The following is a 12,013-nucleotide window of genomic DNA, read 5'->3' on the forward strand; positions in this document are numbered from 1 at the left end:
TAAATCCTGGTGTGTATATCCTTCTTAGTTTTTATATTGTGTACATGTTAGTGCTTTTCTACTTTGTATTCCGTATCATTGTTTTGTTTTGTTACTAACATCGTGTGTTTGATGTCCTGCTGCTGTAACAACAATCAATAAAGTCCGTCCATTCATTCATCAATCCATCCATCATCGGAAACTAAATGTAAATGAAACTACTTGACTTTCATCACAGAGATACCAGACAAACCTTCAAAAGAGCCCACGTGAAAAGTCGTATATAACTTCACTATGTTGCACTCACATTGTCAACAAAGACTAAAAGTAAACATTCACTGTAATGTACATATGAATGATGGCGGTGGAAGACTGCCGATTCTGGAGCGGTACGTGGTGCTGGCCTCCTGTCACACGCAGATGCAGCTGAAATGTATTATGCCATATGTTTGATAAATTGGCCTGCCAGGAATAACAGCAGCATGTTCAGTTACTGAGTCATGTGTGAATCTCTGCATCGATCAGTTTATGACCTGAACTGCAGGAAGTCAGCAGGAGCGCTCTTAATGTTTTGACTTCACTCCAAGGGAGCCGTTTCCCTGTCCATTTATCTTCATACATTTAATGGTTAAAAAAATCAACATCACATCTATTTTTATGTGGATATTATTAACATATAGATTTAAAAAACAACCTTCACAACTATTCCACTGGGTATGTGCTTGAGAACAACACAGTTGCTGGTTTTGTTGGTTGCCTGTCCTCCAGGTCCAGATCCTCTCACAAACTGCTCTTCAAGCTCGTCCTCGTTCAGGACAGGGAGGTCTATTAGGTCCTTTTTACCGGCGGCCAAAACACGTGGCAGCCTCCCCAAAAATGAAGGGTCAGAGGGGGGGCGTGTCCATAAGACCCGGCTGGACCACCTGCACACACTGCGGATGAACGGAGAGAGGGGGGACATCTCCCTGAAACAGGCAACACGTGCTGAAAACACAAAGACAAACCTCACAGTCTTACATGACAGTGTGTGCAAGCATTCATAAATATGAATTCAATTCATGCGAGGAGGACGCCTACATGTACTTCTTTTATTCTCACGGTCATGAGTGTGCGGTCATGTTTGCGTTCCTCTTCCTCTTCTTCTTTTTCTTCTTCGCTGCACATCGTTCACCCAATCCACAGGGGTTATCTTCTTCTTCGTGGCTATATCAAATGCATTGCTGACCCTCTGCTGCCCTCTCACGTCCTTTCCTTTTCTTTCTTTAAACGTCGTTTTAATGTATTTCTGTAAAGCACTGTGAATTGCCTCGTGTCTGAACAGCGCTATATAAACAAACTTTAAACCTCAACTCGTTTCTTTGTATCTCTTGGAGTCAGCAGGTGTTTTTGTTGTTGTTATTTTCCATTTTTCTATTTTGTTTTGTTTCTGTATTGGTTGTAAACACCAGGGGACAGTGGGCACCTTGCCAAGCACTGAAGTTGAGGGGAACCTTTTAAATGTTACAGATGTGTTGCTGTGAGGTGATGCACCAGGAAGGGACACATTTTTTTTTTTTACCAGTTCATTTACATGAGCCAAAAAGAGATCCATAGTTTCGGGGGACAGATCGAAAAGGCCTGTCCCCCTGACACTGGATTGCTATTAAGATCTAAAAGCAGTCTGTGTGTATATATACATGTTTACATGGATGAATATTGTGTATTGTATGCTGACGTTTTTATTTGGATGCATCATTTCTGCAGTGAGAATTTAATGCAGTGAAAAGTATAAAAGAATAAACACTTTACCCGACACTGCAGGTAGCTGCGTGTCATGATTTCCTTTTTTAACTCACACCACACATAAAACTACAAACTCTCTTCATAACATCTGTGGAGTTTGCTTTACACACATCAAGGAACTGCTGTTGAATCTGCAGCCAAAAATGTATCATGTCAACATCTGAACAATAAAGAAGTCTTGTTCTTATGCCAGGATTTTCTAAAGATTCATAAAATGTCATAATCATCAAATTCTATAAAAACTAAAACTTAAATGTAATTAAATAATGATAATAATAATAATAAAAACCCTGTTTCAAACATTAATCACTTGGAGTGGTAAAATGACGTGTGCTTCTTGCCCCCCTCCCCCGCCTCTCTTGACAGTGATTATAATTAGTGAATCAGGAAAGTATGTAGGTCATAGGAAGAAGACAATCTCTCTGATGACCTGTGATGGCTTTTCTAAGAAATTGCAGTAGGGGGAGGTGCATTTCTGATTAATTGAAATTAATTATCTTTCGAGCTCATATTAAAACAAGGCCCTTGTCTTGCCCTGTTTTGGTACATTAAAACCTTGACTATGGTATTATTGTGGATTCTGCTCGAGACTACAGACGAACCAAAAAAAAGAAAAAGAAAAGTGAAACCTGCATTTTTAATAAAACTTTCATCTAAACTCTAATGTTGCTCCAAAGCAACACAATATCAATCGCATGTCAGATAAATATCCTAAAAATGTCTCTGATGTATCCAGACCTGGTTCTGGAACCAAATGACGAAGCTGCCTCTGAGATTAAATGGAATGCAGTTACAGGGACCGGCAACAGCAATGAGAAACAGTGCAGGTGTTATGGGTCCCTCATCTGGTCCATAGTCAACAGACAGGTCACGAGCACCTGTCATGACCACCACATCATGGATGGTATAAGTCTGATTATTTATTGTAAAAAAAAGAATCTACTGAAAGTAAAATTGAAGGTGTTGGAAATTAAAATGAGCGATTTTGACAAGTTGTTTAGTTGGGAAGCAATGCAAAGATAAAGGTTCCTTGCACTGTGAAAAATAGTTGGTAGGCTCATATCATGTCTTCTAAGTTGGGACTGCATTCTGCCCTTGAAGCAGACCAGGTGTAATAATTCAGGAAATATATTAAAAGTACAATGATAAAATATGATCTAGGTTACTAGATGTAGAGGCTGTGAACCTGAAGACGACAACAAAATGATTACGAAAATGTGATTGTAGTTCTGCTGTTATGCCACACCAACTTGAAATCTACTATCTACTATCTACTATCTTCAGTAGACACCAAGCCTATACATGCTTAAAGAATGTGGACAATCCAGATGTAAATGTGTTTTGTCTTTCCCTATAGAAGCCACAATTCAAGCAAACATTTCCAGGAGTGCAACATCAGAGGCCCTAATTGCTCTGAAAGTGCATTTGTTCCTTTAAATTCAAATAAAATGCTCTGTAAATGTCAGCTGAAACACATCTACCACTCTTGATATCGATTGAGACCATATACATTCAGTGTCCAGCAGGGGGCGCCATACTCTACTTGCTGCTCAGCTGAACGGCTGTATGAGAGTGAACTTCGTCAAGTTGCAAATGTAAAAACAAACACCAGAAATAAAGCGAGTAGGCAGTCAAAATAAAGTAGGCTACTAAGTGGCGTTGGTGCTGCTTTGAATGTGACGGGGATGAAATAACATAGCAGACTTGTGATGTTTAAGACAAACAATAATAAATTAAAACAACAACAACTGCAGCAACAGGGGAAAATGTAACAATTTAAGGTAAGATAATCCTTTATTCATCTCGCAAACTGAGGAATTTACAGTGTTACAGCAGTAAAGCAAGATAGCAAAAGTAAATCACACAGTGCCAAATATACTTATTTCATAAGATGTCACCTGATCTTATCTGTTTTTTTTATTTTTAATTTAATTTAATGATTTATGGGACAAATTGTGCGATCACATCTTCCATCCTTATATGGACTGTGTGCATGATAGTGTTCATACAGTTTCTACAGATTTACATCTTGAAACTATTGGCTCTTTTTAACTGTCTTTTGATGCTTTTTTTATTTTTATTTTTTACATTTTTATATGTTTATCTAATTTAATTTTGGATGCCTGTGTCATTATAACAGCATAACAACTAAACACAATCTAAATGATATGCTCTACTCAGCTAACCTCCAAAGAACAACAAGAATGGGAGCCACAGAAATGGATATTTAAGAGGAACTAATCACACATTTTGCAAACAGAAAAAAAGGTAAATAAAAGCTTTTATTTTGAAGTGTGTAGCGGAAGTCTGTGTGTTCTCGCGTTATCTTGATGTTATTTCGTGGCCGTGGCTGAAAGGGACTGTGTGAAGTCTTGCAGCGGTTCAGACTTGAAGGAGTGACAACTTACGATGGCGGGTGCTCTTCATCCGTCTTCTTCTCAGCCTCGCTCTTCCTCTCCGGACTGGACGGAGGTCACAGTCCTCGTGAGTTGAAACCTCAACGACAGTCCCGCACGAGCCCGACCATCAACTCCCGCGAGGGCAGCTTTGGATATTCAAGGACATTTTTTAACGTTGCCATAGCTACTTCGGCCTTTTTTTTGTCGATTGAGGAAATCCAGCGTGCAAACGATGTGTTCATACTTTGTAAACAGGAGCAGAAAGGCGGGTTGATATCATGTCACGCGCTCTCCGGGCTGAAGGCTGAAGGGAAACATCGCGTCTCAGGTGAAAGCAGTGACCTCCCCCCCCCCCATTAAAACCCGGACTAAAAGGTGGATGAACTTGGACTTGCTGGGTGCTGGAGTTGCGGGGAAGCCAGAGGTGCCGGATCCCTGATCAGGTCCAGGTATGTGTTGAGAGAACTGGAAGCCATCTATTTGTCGTTACCGTGCTGCTCATGTTGCTAGGTAACTAACTGACGGTGGGTTTACTCCAGTTCAAATTCGATCATCCCCTTTTTCCAGAGATGCAAAGTCACAGTCAGTAAATATTATTTTACACGTTTTATTATTATTTTTTTTATTTTTTATTTTGAGATAACAAAACAAGTGGTACAAAAAAGTAATTGTTTAGGTTTTTACAGGTTAGTCCCATGTCCAATGTTATGATTACTACAGGTATCTTTTCAAGTCAACACTAAGGAGTCAAAAACAAATAAAAAAAATAAAACCATCAAACCGGAAAAAAGAGCAGGAGAGTAAAAATAACACAACAACAACAAAAAAAACACCTACATTTAATATAAATGCAGAAAGAAACAAAAAAAGAAGGAAGAACAAAAAATATGTTTTATTATTATGGGCATTATTTTTTTTTATCACCAACCATTTGCTGTCAGTATTGGTTTTTTAAAATGTGTTCAGGCTTGGGTTTCTCTTCCTCCTGTGGCCGGATGAAGTTGAAGCATGTGCTCTTGGCTCTCTGGTGGCTGTAACACAAACATGCTCGTTAAAGCTGATGAAATATTCCCTCTTTATAGTCAGTGTAATCTCTTCTGACTTTGTTGTACAAACTGCTTATCACTGCATGGAAATAAGTGGACTCATTTCATTGGTATCTGGGCTTTTGCACGCTTACTTTTCTTTGTGGTAGTAACATCCAGCCTGCTGTAATGTGCAGGAGGGTAAACTGAAAGCATGCTATTCGATTCAGTAAGTAGCTTTATGCAGAACCATGAAACACGGGACATGATGGAAAACTATCCGTTGTGCCAATGGGTGGTATTAGACATGAGGTTTGCCTTGATGTTGAGAGCGTGGCGTGAGAGCTGTATCTCAGCGAGCCAAAGATGCAAATCTTGGGACACATCATCATCATCATCATCATCATCAGTGGTGTATCTTTGAATCAGGGGGTGTGTCTGCCTTTCAACACCAAAAAGAGGGGAGACGAATCATCCAAGCAAAAGTCAAATCAAATTTACAAACAGCTTCAGCTGACCAAAGTGCTTTACAGGCACACAAACACATATTAGACTCAGACTTCCTTTATTGTCATTCAAATGAACTTTGCAGTACAGATGAGAACGAAATTTTATTGCATTAGCTCGTTGTAGTGCAGGATGAAAGAGCAGCGTCAAGTATTTGCATGAGGAATGTTGTATATATAAAAAAGCTGTAGATATTTAGATATTGTAGATATTTACCGAGACTATAATAGTCAGGGACTCAAATCATCAAAAGGGTCAGAAACAACCTAATTCTAATAAATAAAGTAGGTCATGGACTTGGACCCGTAGGATGAGAGTCAGGGACTCATAAGAAAGAAAGGAAATTAAGAAGATCCCACATGTGCCTTTGACTCAGATCATTTCTTAACTTAACTACATACCTGCTGCCCCACAAGCTTGTATTTGCCCCCCCCTCTCCCCTCCCCTCCCCTCCAGGCCCCTTTCTGTTTAAATCTGACTTTATGAGTTTTCAGCATCACTCCACTTGACTCAGCAGGGTCCGGATGAGTCAGTGAGGCAGCGCTGACTAGGAAGCTGTAGCTTCTGTTGTCCACATGACGACTGTGCTGTGAGGCCAAAACCCCCAACCCCCCCCCCCCCCATGAACTCTTTGCATCAGGATTTTAATCTGACACTAGTTTGAAGAGAAACAGCCTCAGAGAGCCACATCTAGTCTGCACTTACTCCGACACACACCGAAAAGAGGTTATTGTGTCCTTTCTGGGCCTGAAGAACTGGCGGTGCCAGTGTGCACACAGGGTGTAATCTCTCCTTGACATGTTGGAACTTGCACGCTGCCTTCTACGGTTGTGAGGATTGTGTAACAGGCTCGCACAATCAGCTGCTCTGTGATCTTACAGATATCCTGGGCTTTGTAACGTTTGACGCGACATGATAAAAGTCTGTGGAGAGAGAGAGGCGAAGGTCTCTGCAAGTGCAATCGAGTGCACGAGTAGATAACATGCTTTCTTTCCTTTGCTTTGTTTTTAGTCCGACGTGTTCCCTGTGTTCTTTATTTCTGATATGAAACTGCGTTCGTTGTTGATTTCAGACCTATCAGGGACTCGCTTGTTGTGTTCGTCCGCGTCACGCCATAAACACACTTTGCTGGCGTCGCATCGTGTTCTTTACAGCCGCGGAAGTTCTGCTGCAATGATTCAGATCACAACATCAACAACGGCCACCACCACCACCACTGGTGACCACCCCACAAATTCAAATCATCTTCACGCACGTATGGGAGCTCCGCCTCTGCGAGCAGTCCTTCCTGCTCTGACCTTTAGCATGATGTGGAGGTTTCTCTCCTGTAAACATGGCAGCTCCTCAAGATATTTGCCAAACCAGTTTTGTGACGGGGACTTTCTTCCCTCCCCCAACAGACACCATATACACACACATAAGTGTGTGTGTGTGTGTGTGTGTGTGTGTGTGTGTGTGTGTGTGTGTGTGTGTGCATGTACATGGGCAGGGCTGTGTGCACAATGCAAATAAAACTCTATTGGGAGCTGCAAGCTTTAGAAATCTTTTTTTTTTTTTTTACGTCTGAATAAATGAAAGCGAATTACCTCCCAGATTAGAAACCTACTCTGAGTCAAAGCATAGAAGTAGTGGCAACAGAAGCTGTGCTATGACCTGATGCATTTCAGCAGGCTGCATTTCTAAGCTTGTTCAGGTGGCATCGGGCCAGAACTGGGGCTGTGTTGTAATATTCAGCCTAACAAGCCCAGCTTCCAAGTTTATTTGGCGTATCTGCTGAAGTCAGGGAGAATGTGTGAATGGGCAAACGTACCAGAACTCAGTGAAAAATACACCAGCGCTTGTCATTAAATCATATTTTTAGTACAGATATTTTTTTGTTCTTCTAAATATACAGAGTTGTGTCCAATCAGATTGAAGGAGTTTAAAACCGTCCCAGCACAGAAGCACAAAGACCGCTATGATGATTTACACCGCTTTCCAAAACTCCTCACTCATTTTTTTAAATTGTACTTCTTCCTTCCATTAGAGCGCTATGAATTGTGGGTAATGCCCTCAAGCAAGTTGGGCAACATTGCAGTCTTGCTTCAGTGAGCACGCGGGGCATAACAAAAAAAAAAAAGTGTTGTGGAGGAATAAACGGGCGCTGTGAGCGTCAGTGTGGGGACGTGCGGACTGTGTGACACTCTACAGGTCGAATCACTTCAAGCTCACACACACACACACACACACACACACACACACACACACACACACACACTCGAGTTTGTCGCTCCTCTTAAAGCTGTAACGTAGATATTTAGCGATGTGGGAGGTGAAGTGGCTTCTATTTGATGCTACTCTGTTGTGTTCAGATTGAGTGCACTATCAGAGACGGCTTTGCTGTATGATTGTAGTTACATTGATATTTTTTAATATCACACCTATCATATTAATACATCTCCATTTTTTTTAAATGATTCATAAAGTTAAAAAAAACCAACAACTTCAGATCTTGATTCATGTTTAAGCAGAAGCTGCTGTGAGAGAAAGCGAGCGCACCGTCTAAATGACACATGCATGTCGATCTTGTACCAATAAAATCCCAAGAAACGACCCCCAATTAGATGCCGAGAACGTCGACTTTTCTTGTCAGGGGATTCAAACCGAGTGTTGACGTCTGGTGTTAGAAAATGAAGGCGAGGAAGAGGAAGTCCGTGGAGTTGAGGCTGGCTGCAGAAAGCCCGTTTTATACGGCAAGAACAGGTCCGATTAGTGACTGTCATCCTGGGTCCTCTGCACAGGGGCGGGTTTGTTTTAAACTGCTCTGTTTTGATTTGATAAATGATACATGTTATCCATAGTTAGGCGTGTAGATGATTGACAGGTGGGCGTGATGAGTTTAGGCTGAGACAGCAGACCAAGTCCGTCCCCAGATTTCAATATTTACTCTGTGTTATTTATTGGTTGATGATTTCAAGTCAAGCTGCAGGACGGCACATTTATTCGTTTGGCTCTTTTTATGTAAATACTCTCCACACACGGACGCTTCACGTCTGTCTGCTTTGAATCAGTCATTTTATTAGTGACAGGTTTGATGCAGTCCAGAGACAGGAAGAGAGCCGACCGCTCTGAAACTCTCGGGCGTCTCCGTCGTATCACAGAGGGGAGCAAACGTGGAGGTGAAGAATCAGTCCTTCTGCACATGTTGTGATTTAAAGCCAAAAATCTCTAAATACAGAATCACAAGTTAACTGACTTACACACATGTCCCGTCCAATCAAGAGCCACAACACTTCCTCTGCTCCTACGTCTCAGACGTCACGCTGGAGCGTGCCCGGTCCTGCATGGCGGCACAGCCACCGGTCAGGAACGACAGCTTGTCGGTGGGCTGCGTTTTTTGGTCAGCTGTGCTCGAGTCGTGCTAAAAGCTCTCCCGCATGTTTCTCCAATCGTCCCCCCCCCCCCCCCCCCGATGCTCATCAGACAGCTCTGTGCCGAGAGCTCTGGGCTTTGACAATCAGCTTCGTCCAGCGCCGCGTGCAGCGTTCTGCTTCCCTGCTCGCCGGCCTCGTCCTCGGGTTTGAAAGAGGATACATAGATGTCTCCACGTATGTTTCTACACGTGGAGGAAACAAGGGGGAAAATGATGCAGCTCCCTCCGTTAGCGTAGCTAGGTATCCCAGCATGCTTTGGGAAGTGAGTCTGATTGTTTACAATGTGTAATAATGCGTGAGCCGCCACGCCCTCCCAGTCCTGAGAAAAAAACCAAAGCTGCAAAATAAGCTTCTTGGGAAACAGTTTCTAATAGTTTGTTCGAGGTTAATGATACATATCCCATCTGCATTTATTATTATTGTTTCTAGTCAGATTCCCGGGGGGAGCTTTAAGCTGATGGAGCTTTTATTCTGTACGTGATCCACTCGTGTTTGTTGAATTAACTCAAGCCAACGCAAAACGCAGCGCAGACACGGAGCGATGACCTGCTGGATAAACGAGAGAATCATTTCCTCCTGCGCGCAGATACGAAGCGAGCGCTCGCTCATGGTGACACACACGGCTCTCCGTTATACGACTGCAATTATCCAGCACTCCAACTGATGCTGCTCAGTTGGAGGAGAGGCTGACGGCCTCCTGACGGTCAGGAGGGAAACACGGTGAGAATATGTAAATACAAGGCCGGGTATCGGAGGAGCTGCTGCTGCTGAGCTTTTTCACTGACGCGTCTTCTGATCCCCCTCCACAACCCTCCCTTTCATTATCAACCATCACTCTTTTGAAACAAACCGAAAAGCATCGAGTTACAACAGTCTTAGTGGAGGAAACCATGAAAAAAAAAAAAAGAGGCACTTCCTGTCAGTTAGAGTTGGGATGACGTGTGTCGCTGCTCACCACATCGTTTGTGTTTCTGCCTTATCGGACGAGCTGAGCTGCACAGGAAGAGCAGAGGAACTTCAGGTGCAAACACACACACACACACACACACACACACACACACACACACACTGCTGCGTTTCACTTCCCTGATCGTGAGACAAGGCCGCTTCAACGTTTTCTGAATCCTGTTGCTCAGTTTGTGATTTCATAAAAAGCTCAAAGTGAAGTGTTGCGTAACGTCCTGTGTGTAAGACGTGTTCATTACAGTTAACACATCGTGCTTATGTAAGCCGGCTATAGTTTTTCTTCTTATTGCTCAGACCAGACTCTGGACTTGAGAACTTTACACACACACACACACACACACACACACACACTCCCCGATATGCTCTTTCAAACATGGCCGTCACAGCAGGAAGTGTTCCCTATAGCGTGGAGGAGGAAGGAGGGGGTCTAAGGAGGCAGGAAATGATGTAATAAAAGACACACTCTGTTAATGAACTATCTCCAGTATCAACCTCCCGTCAGCGTCACCGCCATAAACACGGGCGTGATTCAAACCGTCGTCTGTGTGAGGCCCAACAGCTCCGTCACGTGGATCCTTCACTGCACACGGAGGAAGTTGAAATTCACTCTTGTTCAGATATATATATATATATATATATTTTTTTTTTTTAAAGATTTGTTTTTGGCCTTTTGCCTTTTTATTGTAGAGGGAGGACAGTGGATAGAGTCGGAAAGGGGGAGAGAGAGTGGGGAGAGACATGCGGGAAATGGGCCACAGGCCGGACGCGAACCCGGGCCGCCCGCGCGCGAGGACTGAGCCTCAATACGTGGGGTCGCGCGCACTGCCGCTGCGCCACCGGCGACCCCCTGTTCAGATATATTTTAATTCAGGTTTTTTACGTGTCGTTAAGTTGATGTTTCTTCTGTGTGCGTGCTGACTTTGTTTCTCTGCTTCGTTTCATTTCGCCGTCTGTGTTTGTCAAAAAGACAAAAAAGGAGGACGTCACGTCGACGGGTAAACATCCCTGTTTGTTGAAGGATAGACTGTCAGAGACACCTCTGTACACAAGTCACTCGTCTAGTGTTGTTGATTTGACGACGGTTTAATGAACCTCCATGTTTTAACACTCAGTCTCTTTTTGAAGAGACAACCAAGAAATATGTGTAAACAAACAAACAAACAAACAAACAAACATGTTTTTAAAGCAGGATTCAGGACACTGAACACATGTTGAGCTGTTTCCCCCTCTGAAGGCGGTCTCTGACTTGTTTCTGCGTGCAGGCGAGGCCTCGCTCATGTTCACGGCGGCTCTCTGACGGCGACTGTGGATCATCATCTTTCATTCAAATGAACCCTGTGATCCTCACGAGGCGAGCCTGACCTCTGATTTGAATAACAATGACAGGTGGTCATCACTTTTCAGTGTGTTTATTCACACACACACACACACACACACACACACTCAATCTATGATTAAACCTGGATTATCAACGCTGAAGTGATTGATGTTTACATTTATTATGACAGTAACTTTAACCCTTCTTGCCTTAAAGAAATGTCTTCCAGGTTTGCACTTCATAGAGATCTCTCAAAACTCCCCACATAGTTTTTTTTCATGACTTTCACCTCCCTGTAACACATTTTATTTGTATGTTTTTTTTGTTTCAGTCATGTGAGCGTCTGTCGGGGTTTAAAACAATCCCATGTGACTTCCTTTTCAAATCCTAGCGTCCCGTTTAGCGGGGAGTTTAGGAACGTGTTGCCAGCTGGCTGTTTCATCTCAAGGTCTGATTTCTCCTTTAATTCATCTCGAGCGGACAATCGGAGGCGTCATGACAGTACTTCAGACGAGCTCCCATCATGCACCTGCGTGCAAAACCAAGCGCTGAATGGAACATTGTGTCGTCTCCACAGACTCCCGCCGCAGCTCCCTTTGAACAGAGCGGATGATGCTAATGTAG

This window comes from Symphodus melops (genome assembly GCF_947650265.1).
Source record: "Symphodus melops genome assembly, chromosome: 1".
In the NCBI taxonomy this organism is placed as follows: domain Eukaryota; kingdom Metazoa; phylum Chordata; class Actinopteri; order Labriformes; family Labridae; genus Symphodus; species Symphodus melops.